Source organism: Corvus kubaryi, unplaced genomic scaffold (assembly GCF_017639235.1).
Source record: "Corvus kubaryi isolate FWS band 111438036 unplaced genomic scaffold, C.kubaryi_AGA036_p1.0 37264, whole genome shotgun sequence".
In the NCBI taxonomy this organism is placed as follows: domain Eukaryota; kingdom Metazoa; phylum Chordata; class Aves; order Passeriformes; family Corvidae; genus Corvus; species Corvus kubaryi.
In genome coordinates this window covers 3,214,279-3,233,894 of record NW_024581079.1, presented here as the reverse complement: position 1 = coordinate 3,233,894, position 19,616 = coordinate 3,214,279, and the positions used below count along the sequence as shown (strand labels likewise).

The following is a 19,616-nucleotide window of genomic DNA, read 5'->3' as shown; positions in this document are numbered from 1 at the left end:
GCTTGAAGCTGCCACACACCATGCTGGCTTCTGGACCGGATTGTAGAGGCAGGAAATCTTTCAGGTTGGATGTGGGAAGCAAGTGTTAAAAGCCAATCGAAGGCTATAAAAGGTGGTGGTAAATGGAGCTGCAGGAAGAGCTGAACTCCTCTGGTGCTGAAAGTCCTCCGGCCCCACAAGTCCCTTCCCGTTTAGGCACTGACCATTCCCACCTTGGCTGCCAGTTATCAAATGGTGGTTTTAAACCTGTCCTTAAAAGCTGTATTTTTTTCGTGTGAATTGCAGTAATTTATTCCAGTGGCATTTGGCCAACTTTGGGCATCTGGTGTCTCATGTTTTTTATCAACATCTCTCCAATTTTCTCTGCTGTCTCCTATATATGTATGTGAATTGTGTTTACAAGGATAAGGTATCCCAATGCATTTTTTCCTATTTTTGTGTGGTTTTGATTCTTTCAATCTTTATTATTGTTTCATCTGTAGTATTGCTTACAGTGTTCATTTTTTTAAGCAAGAAAATAAACCTTCTGTTTACATGCACCATTCCTGTCTTAAAATAGTGGTAAAAATTATAATTACTGGCTTTTGAGGCTTTTTTCATTGATTTAGTAGAACTGTGTAATTTCCTTGTGAACAAAGGCAAATATTTACATTTTTAATATATTAAAGTATAAATGATAAAGTTTGTCTAATAAAACTGTTAAAATACATGTATGTTCAGTCTAGATTTTATTTGGAAATTGTTCTGTAATTAAAATAGCTCGTGCAGGGCTGGTATGGGGTCACAGAGGCTGCAAATTGGTACTTTCCTGTGCAAGAATATTGCTATATCATCATCCTCCTGTTGCCCAGATAGAGTCTCTGAATGGAGCCTAACCTGGACCTCACAAGCTTTTCCTTGTTGGGAATGTGGAATTACCTGTCCTGTTTTTGTGGCAAACCAGCAAAGATAAGGAGAGACCTAAAATGAAATGACAGTGGTGAACAAAACTTAGTGTTTTTCTCAAATACAGTTGGCCCTTGCTCCTACTTCAGCAAAAAGTTAGGAATGTGCTGAACTTCCCAAACATTGGGAGTGGCCTTGAGAGCAGCTCATTTGTGGTGCAGAATGTGAGGCAGATGGTGCCACATGGATTTTTTTTTTTTGTCTAAAGTCTCTTAATTTTGGCAAGACACTGGTGCTAGGGTATTTCTAATCCCTCAGTGTGGTAATAGCTGGGTTGTGTCTGAAGGATATAAGGAAAACAGTATTTGTGGGTAGAGAGAAACTCTTAGTGTTTGCATTAAAGTTCTGTAATTTCAGGGTGTTCATTTATCTTTAACTTTATGAAGAGCTGGGCTAAGTCTTGCAGCCTGTGAAATTTGGGGGGGGGAGCGGGGCAGGGGGTGGAAAAAAGATGCAGTGGGCTCAGGACTGAGAGTCTCAGTAGTTGTTGTCTCTCTCCTTGCATGTTTCTGGTAGTAACAGGAATAATGATATTGTGAGTTGTATGTACGTAGGAGGACTGTAATAAGTTATGCTTTTCCTAAAATTTGCTTAAAATTAGGAAAACAAATAGCTTGGAGTTTGGGTATAAAATTAAGTGTAAAATATCATTAATAGATTACCTTGAAGTACGTTATTTTACAGGCTAATCAAATCCTGATGTAATTTTGTAATGTGGAAAGCTCTGAGCTATTTACTGGAGCTGCTTGCTTAATTTAGATTAAAATTGTACCATAAAAGGATTATAGAGTGTGTGCCTGTGCTAAGAAAGGATGTACTAAATATGTTGAGGTATTTTTCTACTCCCAGCTTCTTTTTGAGAGTGCATACTTAATTTTGGATGTTCTCTGCTGTCTTCGAATGTGCCACGTAACATCACGATGTGCTGCGGGGATGTGCTGGGCTGATCTTGGGAGCATTTTTTCAATACACTTCAGCAGGATTCTGAGCTTTCTTGTTCTTTCTAGAGAGAAGAATTCAGTGCTGGACTGTCCTAGATGTTACCCATGGTGCAGCTTCCGAGGACAGCTTGATTTCTGTGACTTGAAGAGGAGGCACATGTGCAGTGAGCCAAGAGGACATGGGCTTCCAGTGCTTCTGGAACAATGATCAGGTATCAGCAGTGTTGATATTTGGATTGTAGTAACTAGTCAGAAACTCAAAAAGATCTCAAATGATAACGTGCTCACTCCTGCAGTTGTCCTTAAATTCTAAACATGCTTCCCTTTCTAAGGTAGGGATGAGCTGAGTTCACCTCCTCGTTTTATGTTGTGTCCAGAGCCATTTCCCTGCTGTCCCTGCAGAGACCTGGTGGGATCCAGCTCCCATGGGAGTAACAGGAAGGGACAAGTGCCAAAGGGGTGTGTGCATAGACTGAGGTGAAGTTAATCTTAGTGTTTACATTTTTCCAGGATAACTTGGAGTCTGAAAGCATTTGAATCTATTAATTCCAGTGTATTGATGTTGTGAGGGGATAGCTTTAGGATATTATTTTCCATTGTTATAAGTACTTTTTCATGGTATTTCCCTGGTGATTGGCTGGAGAATGTAGATTCTGAGAGGAATCCAGGCTGTTGTAGCTGGAGTAGAGACGCCAGCAAAGTTCCAGAAACGCAGAGATTAATGGTTTGTTTTGGATATTGCTGTTCCTAGGAATATATTATCTCTTGATTCTGTGCCATATATGCAATTCTGTAGTGTAACTACATCTATTTTATGTGTTAAAACTTAAGTTGTAAAACTTGTATGTTAGCAAACCACATATATCTGTCTATATGAAGAACTGAAAAGGAGCAAACTCTATAAAAATTCCGTAAGCTTTGGGGAATTAAGTTTAGAAGAATATCTGAAAAATAGTTTCTTGTTTTCTTTGTAGATGCTAGTTGAAAAATCATTTATTCTTGTCTATAAAATTATCTAGAGTTTTCTTCAGTTAGTTAGCTGGATATCTGTGTAATGCAAGAAAATGTGGTTGTTTCACTCCAGGAGACTGAAAATGGTTTTGTTCTACACATTTTCTTTACGTTTGTGTGGTCTTTGTTGTACAGAGATGCTTCATGCAGAGAAAGCTACAGATACGTAATTTTAGGATGTGCCTGAGCTGCCTCTGAGTGGGATTGCAGGAAGATGTGAGATGGAGCTACATTTTGGGATTTGTTTCTTAATATAAAAGCTGTCAATTTTTTACCCATTCTGTGAGGAGTGGTGGGTGCTGTAGAGGCAGAGCATCCATATATTTAGATTCTGGCTGTCTCTTATTACGAGCTATAATTAAGGTGAAGTATTTTGCTGAAGAATTGAATTCTCCCTTGATTTGAACCTGCTTCCATCTCAGTGAAAGCAATTAGTTGCTTGAACCACCCTGTCCTTGCTTCATCAGTGACAATTCATCAGTTGCTTCATCGACATTGCTGCTTCTAATTTATCTGATTTTTTGTGGTTAATAGACAAGGCACTCTATATGGGAGTGCTCTGTATGATGCTGGTGAGTAGAGAAGGCTTGAGGATGGAAGGTGTGGCCCTAAGGGGAGCTGTGACAGTTACAGAGGACTAGAGGTTATGAAACACTCCCGTGAAGCCCTGGGAGGTCCCAGGGTTAATGCTTCAGCTGATGTGCTTCTGAACATGGCTCTCAGTCAGCCTCTCTTAGCCATGACTTGAATTTACTGCTGTGCTGCTGGTTTTCCCTGGATGGGCAAATCCTGTGCAGTACACAGCTGCTGGTTTGAGCTGGAGTATTGGCAAAGTTTGATGTGCTCCTTAGGTGAAGTCTGTTTAACTTTTGGTTGTCCCTTAAGATCAGTTCTGTGATTTAATTCCGAAAATATTTGGGGTGCTGTGCAGTGACCCCTTTGGGGTGCCTTCTCCATCATACTGCAGTGTCCAACATTGTGCTTGAAAACAAGGACCCAACCCTACTGCTGACACGTTCAGTGTTCTAAACCCCAATATTCTGCTAATCATGACAGTAACTATTTAAAGTGCTGTCACAAGTCATGAAGTGAGTAATTCTGCGTCATGATACCTCACACAGATTAAGAGGGCTCTTCTGGGGTCTGCAGTGAGCACTGGGGGAGCAGAAGTCCCTTGGGAGGGAGGAAAAAAGAAGCAGTGAGCTCTGAAGCAAAACCTACTGAAAGCTTCATGAGTGGCACGAGTCTGGGAGGAAGATGCTGAGCAGGTTTTGTTTGCCTGGAGAATATTTACATAGAGCTGATCCACTCTTCTTGAAGGAACTTTATCACAGTACTACAGAGAAAACTGTTGGTACTAAATATAGAGCCTTATTCTGGGAGTCTCATGACTTGAGTTCTGCTATCTTAATGGGCTTTCAGCAGTTTTTGTAGGTTTTTTGGTAGAAAATCTGAATAATACTCCTCAAAGGGGTTGTGTAAGAGTAGCAAGGAGAGAAAGATTTAATTTGGTGAGACCTTGCACTCCAAGAGATCAGAGGAATTTTTCAGCTCCTGCTGTTGCTGCAAAGCTTTCAGTGCTTCCATATCTTCACAGAAGATCCCTCTGAGGTTCCAAAAGTTCATCTTGATCTTTTCCATCAAAGTAATATCACTATTGCTGGATGGTTTTGTAAGATGATTTTTTTTTTTTCCTTCCTAGTGGAGGAAACAACTTAAGTTCCTTAGGCTGCTACTTCACTGTTTACCATTTAGAAAAGTTCTTCTCACAGCCTAAGTAATTTTTTCTTGTTGCACTTTGAGTGCATTGTTTTCCTGCTCACCACAGATGTGGAGTATGAATTCCCTCTTTCTTTGCAGAAACTGTTTCTGTATTTAATAGAAACATTTCATATCTCATTCTTAGCTTCTCATTTCACTCTGTCCAGACTGAGCCACCTCACTGAGTTACCTTCCCCATCCCTCAGAGCTCACCTGATGACCTGTCTGCCTTTGCTTGTTGTTCTGGGGTGGTTTCTCACATTCCTGACAAGCCTTTCCCAAAAGTGAACTTTCCCAAAGGCTTCATCAAAACTGAGAGAAACAGGAATTTGTGTTCCTGTCAATGGATAGAAGTGCCTTGTTTGTGACAACTGGATATTTATAATTTGTGCTCAGTCCCTGATCCTCTCCATCCCCAATCCTTATCTACAGTGCAGCTGCTCAGCAGTTGTTTCTATATTTATGCAGGTGATTTTTTTTCCATCTGAACAACACTTGACCTTGGGGAATTGGACTGCATTTTTAATCACTTCTTCAGTTTCATTAATTCCTCCCTGCAATAGCTTCCCATTTATGCATGTCTTTTTGTGGCAATAACATAAATTATGGGATTTTTCTTTCCACATGGCACTAATACTGAGGCTTCGTTGTCAGGTCTTACTGCTTTTTGCAGATTCCTCACCTGGCAGAGGAAAGGTGACTGTAGCTCAGCTGGCTTTAGAAGTGTCCCTCTTAACTGCTATTTATGAATACTTTTAAAACTTTTAAGTTCAGTATTTCTCACTGCTGGAAACTCTATTAGAGTTAATTACTGTTATAGAAGACTTGATTTCAGCCTGTTCTCAGGGAGGAATATTGTTTTGTGCCTGTTTCTCTGAACAAATAGATCTGGGTTTCTCACATGGCCTCTGCCCAGCTGGCCACCACCACTGTCAGTGTGGGGAGGCTGTTGTTCACTTGCTGCATTAGCTGCCCTTTCAGCAGCTATAATGTCTCTTAGGTAGCACCATTTTCCTTCCTGATGGAATTCCAGAACTTCTCTTTATGTCTCAGGAGCTGGGCTGCCATCCTTCAGAAGATGAAAGTCTGCAAATGGAGTTTCTTGAACTTTCCCAGCCTCATCAGTGCATATTCTTAACATTACAGTGTTATGTCTCCTCCTAAAACTACAGACTCGAACCCCAAAGGCAGGGCTCACCTGGGACACAGGAGGGGAAGCCACTCAGAAACTCCTTAAGAAAGGAATCTCATGCCTAAACAAGCAATGCTTTTTGCCTTGTCATTGTCTTTTAGTGCCTTCAGTGTCTTTATTTTACTTTATTGTTGATTCCTGGAGTGTTGCTGAAGGCAATAGAAGGTTAAAGGAAATCACTGTAATTGTTGTGTGCTCCTACCCATCGTGGCTTGCAGAGCACACCGAAAAACACTACAGGCAACAGCGTGGAAGGTGGCTTTGTGTAAGAAACCTCACTTTTGGGTAACAGAAGTTGGTAGTACTTTGATTTGGAGACTGCAATGGTGGTACAAGTGTCTGTTAGTTTTCTTGAGTAGCTGTTAGGAATACTCTTGTGAGAAGAGGAGCTTTCCCTTGGGATATTGCAGGTCTGTGAGTCTGTGCCCGTTTCCAGCTCCCTGCTTTCATTTTTAAGCAGACCCAGAGATCTCTTGGTGGCTCACTGTAGCTGCTGTTCAAAGAGCAGAGGCAGATCTCAAGTGTCTGATCTGAGAGGCTCTGAGCCATGTTCTGGGCACAGCCCTTTTGCCTGGGAAGGAGCAACTTGGGCACCAAAACCTACCCCCAGCTTTGTTTTACCCCTTAATTTGTGTGGGACTCATCTCCCAGCTACAGGCTCTGGGCTGTGGCGACTCAGGAATGCGGTCTGAAATCACCAGGGCTGTCCTGTTGTAAACAGACCCCCTTTCCAGACAGGGCTCCTGTCTGGAATTGCAGCTCACCTTTGTCTGGGGGTTGCACATGTCCCACTTTGGGGCTTTTTCTCTTTTGTTCTGGTCACACTTCTCAGCTCTCAACGCTGGTCCTGTCAAATCACAGTCTTGTTCACCTGCCTCTGCAGGGAGGACTTCTCAGAGTCCCAGGTCTGGGCACATTCTGGATAAAATCCTATACAATAAATACATACATTTCATTCCTGGTCTTAGTAAAGTGCCATTGAGAGAATTGATTTTAAATTGTGTTGTATTTGGCCTGTTGAGTGTGTAAGAGAGGTACAAAATCACAAAGAAAAGGAAGAAGAATAAAATAAATTGGCCTATACTACTGTGTTACATGTTCAATTCTTTCACAATACTCCAGTCTCCTGTAACTGATATTTCTGGAATACTGGGGCATCAAATAGGCTCTAGTCATAAATCTCTGTAAACAGCAAGTTTGGAAGGATGTAACAAAGAAGCTTTGCTCCTTACAAAAGAGAAAGGTGACTTGCACTAGGTCAGGTCTGGACATAATGACAGCATGAACAAGAATCTGATTCTATGATTCTGATTTTCTCCTTCCATCCTGTCAGCCACTTACTACTGAAGGTTAGGACACTCACAAGAGGGATGTGTGCCTAGGGCTGGGAAGAGTGGATTCAAGATTTCACAGATGTTTAGAACTTGACAATGAAATGCCCCTCTCACCACCTTATCTATGCAAATATTTACCCAGGCGTTTGCGAATCATTTGCTGTCTCACTTCACTTATTTACTCACCCAGGTAGGAAGTTTTCACAGAGCAGTCCCTCTTGTACCTCCAAGAGTGTGCTGAGTAGGTTTATTAACAGCCTTACTGCTGCATAATTATGAAATTAACCTTTGAGTCACTCCCATCTCTTTTCTAATTTCCTGCTGTTGTCAGTGGAACACGCCACGGGAAGCATTAAGGATTTGCTTTGGGTTTGTGCTTCCCTGTGTGGCTGTTACGGGCCACTGTCACAGGCAGGATCCTGGGATAACTCAGCCTTTGGTCTGAGGCAGCAGAACCATCCTTCCCTGTCAAAGGTTGGCTTAGGACTTTTTCCCAAGTTGCCAAGGCCTACAAATAACCACGTATGCTATTTTTGAATATTGGCATAATATTGGTATTCTCAGTCTTCTGCAATTTTAGTCGTTCACCAGTTTATTAAAAATGAAGGTCACAGGATTGGAGAACTTGTTAAATGATTATTTTAAGACTGGGCTCAAATTAATAGGACGTGCCAACTAGAAATGTTACGCCTAGCAGATGCTGTATAACATTCCTATTAGTTATTAATTGGCTTGGAAATACTTAATTATCTTGTATTTTTCAAATATAGTGAAGAGTTCATTTTTAAAAATACTTCTAGCTTTCTTTTTGCACCCATTGCCATCAGTTTGGCCTGTTACTTCTCCTACTGGTCTAGTTACTTGGTTGCCCATAATTCCTTTCAGAAATCCTGCTGCCTGTCAACTTTTCACTGGCACTCTTGAGATCCCTTAGGAACTTTGGGTTTTTGGTATCTTACACCCTTGTTGTATATAGTACATTTCCCGCCCCCCCCCCCCCGTATTTTCACATTAATACTGAGCCAAATTGTATCTGGCATCTGATACTTGAGTTCTCTGCTTTTACCAATGATTTTGTCTGAGCGAGACGGGGGAGAATATTTTCTCTTTCTAATATTGAGCAACTTAGTTACTGATCAAAAGAGCTGTGTAATGTGTACTATGAAAGTACTTACCCGGTTGCAACACAACATAATCATGTAGCAGCCATCAATTTTAGGACAGTGTGGGTTGTTTTTTTGTTTCACAGTGAGTTAAGATGTTGCCTTGTACTAAATTCAGGACATTTGTGTTTAAAAATTTTAACCTCAGCAGTTGAGGCATAGATGAAATTGAGTGTTGGGATACTGAACCAAGCCACCATGGACAAGAAAATCTGAAATGCTATGCACAAGCTCTTTTCTTCTTCTGGAAACTTGCTGGGGTTTTGTTCACACTTATTTTCTCTGCTGTTTTTTTGGGTTTTGTTGTTTTTGGTTTTTTTTAATGTCGCTGCAATTAACCCTTGGAAACCTCTGAAAATTATTTTCCTTTCTATTTTTATTCTGACTTTTCTTATTCTATATCGATATTTCTCCTTTTCTTCCTCTTCTTACATGTGCTACTGTGCTCTCCCTTCTAGTTCCTGAATTGATCCCTTTAGGGTAAGAGAGTAAATTAACATTTTTATCTGTTTTGAAAATGCCAGGGAAATCTGGAAGCTGTTTCCATCCCATGGTGGTGTAAAGCTGAGTGCTGGGCTCTGGAGGGGAAGGGAAGGCAAGGCAGGGAGTCAAAGCAGGTGCAGCTGGGATTTGAAATGGGGACACAAAGTGATCCCTTTGGTATCTCTCTCCATCCCTCCACTCCTGCTTCCCCTTGGGTACAGGAGTGCTCAGGCTGCAGCAGTGGCGTTGTCTGGGCAGAAATCTTGTGCTTTGGTGACTTTTAGCTCTTAAAGAAGAGATATCTCTAAAGCAAAACTAAATTCGTGGTTTCTTTGATCTTGAAAGTAGGTAGTAAGAAATTTGCATTCCTTTTCATTTTCCCTGGCCAGATTTATAAATCTCAATTCAGAAACCGCAGTCCGCAATCCAAGCCCTCCTCCTCCCTCTGCAGAAGCTGGTATCAGTGGTGCTGGCTCACGTGAGATCAAGTGGGCACAAAATCCTTGGTTTTTCAGCCCAGATCTGTGGTGGTGTTACATCGAGTCCTGGTTTATTTTGGGACGTTACCCACTTTCCATAAGGAAAAGTGGGATTGTCTCAGACGTTCTTTTCAGATGTGCCTTACCAGAGTAAGTTTTGGGACACCCTGTTCTGACATAATTGCTTCCTACTCGCTAGGAAAAGGTGTGGTGAAAATACGGCAGTTCTGTCTCTTAATAATTTTGAGGCTGGAAATTGTTCAGAAGGAGTTTGAGGCCAAATTGGTGAATTCTAGTCAACCCTGAGACGGTGTAATTGCAGAGCCTGCAGCCCAGGTTATCCTTCAAACCTTGACCTTCATTCCTTGTCATGCTCATCCCTCCATTCCTTCCCTCTTGTTTCAAAGATACAGAAAGAAGGCAGAACTCGTGCTCTTTCCCTGTCCGTATCCAAGTGAGTCACCGCTGCTCACGCCGGCGGTCGCCAGGACTCTGCCAAGGGTTTGGGTGTCCTTGCCTCTGGGCTGCACAGTAAAGCGTATTCCACTGCCTTGGGATTGGAACTGCCGTGCGAATGGGGGGGGGGGGAGGGCTGGGATCCGTGGGTGCTGTGCCCACCGTTCCTTACGCAGCCCCGGGTGTGAAACTCTGCCTGCTCTGATCTTTGTTCTGGATGTTCCTGAGGTTGTGAGCTTGTCCGCCCGCTGCCGGCAATGTTTGACTGGAGCTGAATGTGGGATTTTGTTAATGCTCCTATTTTTATTTTACTGGTGCTTTTGCATCGCTAATCAAGCACAAGCCTCCTATTGTTCTCCCTGCTTCTTCCTCCCGGTGCATGCTTATATTTAGTTATTTCAATAATCATACGCAGGGTTTGTAATCCCGCAAGAAGCCGGGGCGGTGATGAACTCCTTTTCTGCTTGCCGACCGCGTTCTGCTCCCGTGGCAGATGGCTGTTACTTGATCCGCCGCTGTTCCCGGAGCGGCGGGGCCCGGGGCCGCGGAGATGCGCTCCCGGCGCGGTGCCGCTCCCGGGGGCTGCCGGAGCGGGCGGGGACTGGCGGCCCCGCTGCCGGTGCGCAGCCCCCGCCGGGCTCCATCCAGCCCGATTTCCATCCATTCATGAATCCGTGACGTCAGCACGCTCGGTGCTTCTTTGCAGCAGGCTGCAGGATTGTGTGGGTGGAATTTCCTTTTATTTTGCAACACTTCCTTTTTTTTTTTTTTTTTTTTTTTTTTTTTTTTTTTTTTTGCCTTCCATCTTTTTAAAACAAGAAAATGGAGCATCACATAGGAAATCTTCATCCTTGTGAGTATTTGGGGGGAAATGTGTTTCTGTGAGGGGGGTGTGTGTTTGTGTGTGGTGTTCCATGGTCAGCATTCCCCTTTCTCCATTTATTTCAGAAGGACAGATGGATGTTGCATTTGTGATGGGAAAGGGCTGAAAAAATGATGCTGAGAAAGGGAAGAGGAGACATGAAACCTTAATTTATCCATCACTGCCTATGAATCCGAGAGCTGGCCTGGCCTTTGCCTGTCGGTGTGGTGTGCTGGACATTTTTCACTTGCAATTTTGCACGTTATCTTCTCGTGCCCCCCTTTTAAAGGGGAAGGGAATGGCAATGGAGAATAAATATAAGTGGAATATACAGGCAATGACATAAGAATTACTAGATAGTGTAAAGAGGCAGAGTTGTAATTTTTGCCTTTGGGGAATTGTATTTTTTTTTCCCCTTGTGGGCTAATCAAACAATTCCTCCTGTGTGTTACAGTGATAAATAATTTAATTTTATTTCTGAGATGAAGGAGGTGCGTTTTTCTTTCAATCAGCCGGGTAGGAATTTGCTCCTGTATTATTGAAAATAGCAGTTTGAGCTGTCTCTGATGTGCTGAGCACAATTTTCACCCCTCATTTTCCTAATAAATGAGGGAGCTGGGAGTACCTTTGCAGTTAACGATACTGTTCACTGGGGCAAGATTTGTCATATTCCTGCTCACCTGAATGGGCATGATGTCATGTTTTCTCCCAATGAAAAGAAGAGCTGCTCTTTATTTTTGTTTTGGGGGGTGGTTTAGGTGCTGCAGTAGCTTAATCATATCAAACCACATGTCTCCCTTAAGTAAATGAAAAATGGGATATTTTAAGTAGATCTGGAGAAAGATGACATCAGGCCCATGTGTTTGCATATACTGATTTTAGCAGTAAGCAATCTGTTCAGTAGAAGTCAGAAGAAGATGAAGGAATGTATTTGGATCAATAATTTTGAGGGAGAAAATATGAAAATGTTTGAAAGGAGAGAGATGCAGTTGGTCTGGCTGGGAAATGTGGGCACTTTCCACAGCACCTGCTGTGTGGGTAGCCACAGATACCTTGGGATACCCTAGAATGGGGAGGGTAGAGTTGTCATGGGTTTAAAAGTTTTTGTCACTATCCTTTTTGTTGTGCTCCTGGATGTATACGGGTTTTGTTTCTAGAGAGAGGCAGCCCTTTGAACCTCTGTCTGTGACAGCCTTCCGCTGAGAAACACAAATAAATCCGGATTTTGATGTAGTGGGGGTTTTGTTTGTTTGTTTTGCTCTAACACCAGTTTTGTTTCCTGTCTTTGGGGCCTCCAGTCTGAGTCTTTGATCTAGAATGGTCCTGTCATTCAGATTTGTCTTTGTCCCCTGCTGCCTGATAGTTAAATTTATAGCTGGCATTCATTTTGACCCCTGTGCCTGGAATTAGCAAGTAACTTCTAGCACAGAATATATGGTAGGGACTCCCACTGTTCCTCAGCTATAGGTGAACTTGGATTTAATCATGTTTGGGGTTTTTTTGGTTGCATTTTTAACCTCCTTCTTTTGTCTCCTATTGTAAAGACTAGGTAAGTGGCTTATCTCCAGTGGATCAGAAAATTGGGTAATGATTTATTTGAAAGTCTCTGCGTGGGTAAGACCTTTCACAATTAGGAGTTATTTAAACATGGGTCTGCTCTAAACAGTGGCAGGATAAGAGAAGTTTTAAGTATCTCTTGTTTTCTTAGGACTATTTTTGTAGCAAATGTGAGATGGTGGCTGATCAGGCTGGAGCTGTTCCCACCTGGTACCTGTTCCAGGCTGTCTGCAGTTGAGATGTGGGGAGTGGATTTTCAAGAGTAGGGCTTCTCAAAATGGCAGAGTTATTAAATAAAGCTTTTTTTTTTCTGAATACAATAAAATAAAAGAAATCTGGCATGGCTTGTGTGAACAGATTTTAAATCAGTGCAGGTTGCCCTTCAGCTCTGGTCCTTGGGGCCAGGGCAGGCAGGGGATGGTGCACTGAGCCCTTTAGCCAAGCTCTCACCTGAGATCCCTGTGGAGGAACACAGCAGCAGGTTCAGTGCTTGTACAACTTCCAGTGAGTTCTCAGCCATAACTGAATCCAAATGAGTCAACTGAGGCAAATGTTACCTCTGAGGCTCTCAGGAGTTTGGCACTTCACCAAGCCCTGTCCAGCTTATGGGACTTTGTTTTTTATCCCTCCTTGGCAAAAACATCCCGTGCAGGGGCTTAGGCTTTTGTAGGCTCCTGTTTTGTGACATTGCAGCAAATCACTCTCATCTCCTGGGGAGTGGGGGGGTAAATATTTCACCCAAAACACAGGCTACTTAGGGCTGAATAGCAAGTTGGCAGCTTTGGCTGGGCCAGGAGCAGCAGCTCTGTGTGTAGTTACTCCCACCCCTATAAATACTCAGTGTGTGCTTTAACCTCGGTGCTCTCTCCCTGCTACAACTTCAGCTGAGGAGTTGGTGGTTGGAGGGGATTCAAGGCTTTGGCAACAGTTGGGTGTAGGTGAGGAGGAAGAGCAGATTTGTCTGTGTAAAGTCTGTGGTTTATAACCCTCTGGTGAAGCTGTGATTGTTGGTGCTGTTCCCTCTGGAGCCATTGTTCCCTCTGGAGCTGTTGGTAACGTAGCACCGAGGTGCTGTGAGGGAAGGAAGGAGAAAGTCCAGGCAGGGGTGAGAGGCTGGACTTTCTCAGTGTGGTGGGCTGGAGGAATGGAAGTCTCTGTGCAGACGTTCTATTCGTTCCAGGGATGCTTGTCTCTTCCAGTCCCCCATCTCTGTTACCTTCTGGAGGACACCAAAATCAGTAGTGCAGCTGTACAGCTGTGACTCTCCTGTTGAAACACAGGGAGTCCAGCCTCACCCTCCTTCTGTGCCTGAGGAGATCCTCAGGTGTTGGGCCACCAGCTGCAGCCCAGGGGTGATCCAGCTGGGGTGTGCTGAGTGCTGGTCTCTGCAGGGTTGGATGGCACGAGCTGTGCCAGGCCTCAGGAGCTCCTCTGGGATGCAGCCCCAGGACTGTTGTTTGTGTGTTAGCAGCACGTAAAGCTGTAGTGGAGCAGGCTCACACCTCTAACCCTGCGCTGTCGCTAATACAGGCTTACGAGAGGCTCCTGAGCAGGGCATTGTGCTGCCTCTGTCGAGGAGTAATCCTCTTTGCTCGTGTATGGTGCTTGCTAAATACAACTTAGTACTGCTGTCATTTCCCATCCGAGATCTGCCAGCTGGATTTCGAGTGTCCTTCCCCTTCCCAGCAGGTGCACCCAGGCTGGGACCTGGTGTGGGGTGACAGGGGCCAGAACACTGCACCTACCCCAGGAATTGTTGTACTTCCACGGAGAGCTGTTGAGTTACTTTAATACTGGGTGTGAAGCACATAAGCTCTTAGTGCTGAGAAGTTTGTGTGAGTAGCTTTTACATGTCGAATGTGCTTTGCAAATGTTGAATAATTCATATCTACTATAAAAATAAAAACAAGCGTAGGAGTGAGTGAGTGAGTTTACCTGAGACCAGTCTGACACCTCACGTGAATTCAAGTGAGACTTTGATTCATTCACTTCAGTCCTGAAAGCAGCACCGTGATATTGATCTTCATCCTCAAAGGTCTTTCAGACATTAATTAATTTTAATGCTACTCTTTGGAGGAAAATAGGGTGTTTCAGTTCTGTGAGGGGGGGAACTTCCAAGATATCATTTGTTGGTAGGACTGGAACATTTAGTGCCTTCATGTGGCAGTGTCAGCGAGGCTGTAAGGCCTCTGTGAACTAAACTGGAAATTTTTCTGGTGTTAGTTGTTGTAAAATATTTCAGTTTGAATCCTTAAATCTGTTGTTATTACTTAGTAATTGTAATATAAAAACATGTAGTAATTATATAGTAATAACATACAGTAATTATATCATAATATAACAACATATGGATCGATAATACCATGGGAATTGTCAATGAGGTAAAAGTGCAAACTGGGAAGGATGAAGAGAAAAGAACAGAGCCTGAAGCCTGTGACTGGGTTTGAAAAGTTGTTTCCTGCTATGAGGACAGCTGGAAAGGAGAAAGAGAAGTGTAACTTAAGGTCATTTCTACATTTTAATCTGAGACAGATTTCAGTAGCAATTCTGTAGTATAAAAGGCTGATCAGCATTTAGTCTGTCTTTATCCCAGCTGAATGTTTTCCAATAGATTGATGGGCCTGTGGAGGAGGGTGTCAATGGTGCGTGAGATGCCAGAACATGGTGTGTGGAGCTGCTGGTGTTCCCTGTGTGCACGTAGCTCACGACGTGCAGCAGCCATGGGGAGGGGAGCAAGCAGCAAATGGGCGACTTAGTGACGCTGATTTTTGTGAAGGAACTGCGTGGTCCTTGCTTTGTTCCCCTGCTCGCCAAAGGCGGGTGGCTCCTGGGTTCCCCTTCTCCCAAAGCACCTGGGCTCGGAGCAGGGCTGCTCTCCAGCAGGAACGTGCAGTCTCCGGTCCCTGCAGCCAATACGAGAGTCATTATGCAACACCACTTATTTCCTATGGCATCAGATTATGCAATTTCTGAGCAGAAGAATGCAAAGCCCTGGAAGAACACAGTAGCATTTTAGCAGATCCAAAAATACCTTCTGCAGGGTAGAGGCAGCATTTCTGTGTGTAGTGCTGAAAATACGCCGTTACATAAGGTGCTTATTTCCCAGCCGGCGCTTGGCAGGGCTGCCAGGTGAAGCAGGACGTGCTCTCCCTGCCACTGGAGAGAGGTCTCCCTGCACCACGGGAGGCTGGATGGGTTCTTCTTCACCAAGATGAATTTTTATTGCCTTTTTTTTTTTTTTTGTTCCTTTTGATAAAATAAAAGAAGTGGGTGCTCGATTTCTGTTTCCAAATCTAGCACTGCTTCGCCACCCCCCACAAATTTTGTGACCTTATGCTGAAGGAGGTTCTGGTGAAACATTTGTCTCATGGTGTTGGAGGTAGAAATTCATTCCTATGCTGAGAGCCAGGGCAGATGCACACATTTCGTGTGGGGATAAGAGTCACCAGTTCTTTTAAGGTGAAGTCTGCCTTGGAAATCTATTAAATATCTTTGCAGGAGACAAGAGCATGCTAGGAAAGGGGATCTGGTTGATACAATCTGTTGGGATTTTGGCAGGAATACTTACCAGAGACTCTTAAAGAGACTAAGCAGCTATTAAATCACAGAGGCACCAGGCTGGCAGACAGATCACTGGTTAAATGATATGGAATAAGAGTAGGGATAAAAGGATGGTAATGCTGAAGCATTTTTCTCTGCTTTGGAGATGGCATTACTCATACTCTTCCCACCTTTTCTTCCCTTATCCAGATAGTTTAGGAATATTCTGTTTAGGCTGTGAAGACTGCACAAGGAAGGTGTTGAGGGTGATAACTATGGAGGCCACCTGCAGGGAGTACTGGAAGGCTCTAGTGAACTTGGGTGATAAAATATCACTTCAATTTAGTGTTGATTAAGAACAATTCAGTTTTAACATCCTGTTGGAATTAGGCTTTTCCTGTTCAAGAATGAGATCTTAGGTTGTACGAGACCCATGGAAGTTAGCTCAGCATCCTGAAGAACCAAAATGATCATTGTGCCTTTGTGCATTTCTGTGGCATTCTGTCCTTTTTGGGAATCCTGGCTGTGGTCTGACTTCCTCAACTACCCAGAAAAGCTGCCCTATCCCTGGAAGTGTTCAAGGGCAGGTTGGATGGGGCTTGGAGCAAACTGGGTTAGTGGAAGGTGTCCCTGCCCATGAATTTTAAGGTTTTTTCCTCCCCAAACTATCCTGTGTTTCTATGTTCTCTAACTCTAAGGTGATCAAAGACTCAGAGCAGGTTTCATATGGTGAGTGAGAAGGTCAAATGAGAATTGTTAGACTTGAGAAAAGATGTTGGAGTGGAGGGTGGGATAATTTTTAAACTCACAGCTGGAATTAAGGAGATAATAGGTTCAGGTGTCACTGCAGCAGTGAACAACTGGCTGTTGGAAGAAAGAAAGGAGTTAAAGATGTGCAAAGTGAAGAGCAGCTGGTGTTACCTTCTACAGCAGAGTTAAGCTACAAAGCTCCCTGCCACAGCAGAGTGTTTGCCAAAGTGTTCTGGTTAAAACCATTCCTTGGCACATTTGCACAGGACCAGTGCTTGGTGTGCTGTGAGCTGCTGGCGCTTCTGGGGGAGCTCTGGCTGCCTGTGCACCCTTCCCTTGGCGCTGCAGCAGGAAAGGGGATGGATGAACCTCCTGAGCTGCTGTGGCTTCACCCCATTGCTGCAGCCTAGGGGCCACTTCTTTCTCCTCGGCCAGGCTTGCTTGGGATGTGCAAGGTACCAAGCAAACCTGCAGCTGGCTTTGCACAGAGCCAGAATTTAGCCTTTATGGGTATTTCTTGGCTGGTACACGGTGCTATTTTTGTCATTGTCAGAAAGGGTTCAGGCCACAGAGCTAGACAGGGTTCTCTTTCTCACTGGTACAGCCACAGACAAAAGGATATCACAACTAAAATCACCGTTCCAGAAATGATGCATCCCTTTTTGGGGATAGATGGAATATATTGAATAAAGACTAAATTAAATCATCATGAAGTCAAGCTTTGTTGTGATAACACAGACTGCATACAACATAGTTACATATCTGTGCTCTCATGTGCTTAATGCCCATGGCTATGTTAAAATATTCTCTTAACGTTTTAAAATGAGGATGAGGATGATAGTTGTGAGCCCTAAGCAGTTGCTACCACATCATTCAGGTGAGGATTACAGTGTCTCCAAAAGAAAGTCTCCTTATGTTGAGGTGGCATCCAAGTATTTATTGGAGAGAGGAAGTAAAAGTATGTGTTCCAGTCAGGATTCTGCAGGAGGTGCAGTGTAGTGTAGTGTTTGTCTGACAACCTGAAGGAGCAGTGTACAGCACAAAAAAGCCAGTGTTACAAGAGTTCACTTTCCCAGGTAAACGTGCTGTTTGTTGTGGAAAAATGTTTATATGCAGAAATATAAACAGAGCTGTTGCAGGGATGGAAAATCTCATCTGGGTCAGATGAAGAATTTTCAACTGCTTCATGAGAAATTTATTATGTTTTGGCAACATAATTGCAATATTTAAAGATAAGGCTGGGTTGTGGCTGGGCATTCATGTGGTATGAGATGGGAAGAGATGTGCTTCCTTGAAGGAGCAGTGTGTCTTGAGAAGGAGATTGATGCCTTGAAAACACCCAAGCTTTTGCCTTGGGCTACTCCATACTTGGCTTAAAGGTTTGCCCATCTCCTGGGGTGGGTTATACCAAGTTAATGTGGGCAAGCTTCATAGTGTGGTTTCTATTTTTACAGCCTAATGAAACAGATAATGTAACTTATAAAAATGTAATGTAATTAATTAATGTAATAATGTAACTTAAAAAAAAATTCAAGCCTCCTGAAAACAAGGAGTTTGCCTTTTGGTGATGTGTAACTCATTCCCTATTAATATATCTGCTTTTACTTTTTGTTTACAAAGCAGCCATGCAAAACACAAGCCTATATTCCGAGTAATGTAAAAAGTGTGGCAGAAGAGGAGTATCTTATCCACTCATGTAATATTTTCCTCATCTGGAGACCAGGAAAAGAAAGTGATGAAATCCTGCATAGTAAAACCACATGGTTCAAACCCCAAAGGTCAGAAGTGACAACCAAAGCTCTGGGACTTGCCAATTCAGCAGCTCTCACTCGTTCCTGTGCTGAAGTTGTACACAGATGGGGGAGGACTGTGCATCAACCTGTTGTAAAAATTCCCTGTAGAATTTGAGAGAGAGTCCCAAGGGGCAGGAGAACGTGATGGCTGTGCTCTGTAGACAGGCTTTTAGTGGTTTTGTTAGATTTTAGAACATTTTTAAAGCACTGTCACAAGCCACTAGTTGAGATGATACACACATAAATTCCAGTTGTGTTATCAGTGAGGGAATGTGTAGTTACCTTGTTGTGCCCACTGTAGCCAGGAGGAAATGACACTGAGTACCAGGAAAAAGCAAGGGGACTCCAGGGCTTGGCTGCAAGTAGGGATCTGGGCAGGAATCTCCTCTGTCCGTGGTAGTTCCATGTACTAGGTGGATAATTTCTGCCATCAGCTCTGTTTCAGCCTCTAAACATGGATCAGACAGTTGCTTTTATTCCCTCTGCATGTTGGAAGTGCAAGCAGAGATTATGCTTCACTGGCTAAGACAGAAATAGCGTTCAAGGAAGCGACCTTAGTGTTCCTGGAGTTTTGGGCTGTTGGGAGATTGAGTGGTGGCCTCTGTGCTTACACCACCTTTCCAGCACATGGACTTTTGTTTTGGTTTGTGTGCTGTGTCTGGAATGCTGTGTCTGATTAGCCACTCAATCTTTAGCACAGCTCTTTAAAGGAGAAACTTTAAAGGAGGAACTTCAGTAATGGTCCACGCAAGGCATTGGGTTAACTCAGCTGTGTCTGCAGACCTGACCATTGTGTTGACACTCTTGTAAATATTGAACTTGTATAGTCAGCCACGTGCTTTGGTGGCTCCGGGGGAGTGTGAGGACACTTCCTGGATGGCTGTTTTCAGGGACAGACACAATATCAGGCAAGGTGAGAGCATGCCTTGGTAGCTGATGCACCCACTTGGTGATTCAGGTAAACTCTCGCTTTTGTATAGTTTTAAACTGCATTTTGGGCTCTCTGACATGTTGAGGTGCAGCCTCACTCTTCCCAGAAGAGGTGCATTTCATGCTCCTTTCGTCTGGGGGTGATAGGATTTTGCCTGGAAAAAAATACTTTGCATGGAAATGGAGTCATTTACAAGAAGTTGTGATTGTACAAAATTACACCGAGCCTTGAATCCCCTTCCAGACAGAAGAGAAATTTGTTAGTGCAGAGTGCATGAACTCATCAAAACAGTTCAAATCCGAGGGTCTGCCTTCAAGTCTGTGTGTGCAGCAGCACTTGGTGAAATCTCAGTCTCTTAAATATGCACAGTCCTCCCACACATGGAGCTTCCAGCTTTTGACTGGGAGGCTGCTGCAGC

General features: G+C 43.5%; 1 protein-coding gene across 3 annotated transcripts in view; it reads left to right on the top strand.

The window, feature by feature from the left end:
• The window catches only part of MAP3K13 (mitogen-activated protein kinase kinase kinase 13), a 72,091-nt gene that overhangs the window by 24,206 nt on the left and 28,269 nt on the right, over positions 1-19,616 (top strand). For 2 of the 3 annotated variants that reach the window (XM_042024693.1, XM_042024696.1), the window contains one exon: positions 1,953-2,098. The gene's annotated coding sequence lies outside the window, so the exon portion shown is untranslated. Of the gene's footprint in view, positions 1-1,952; positions 2,099-10,524; positions 10,619-19,616 lie in introns of those variants that run through there. The other variant, XM_042024695.1, reaches the window with a different exon arrangement.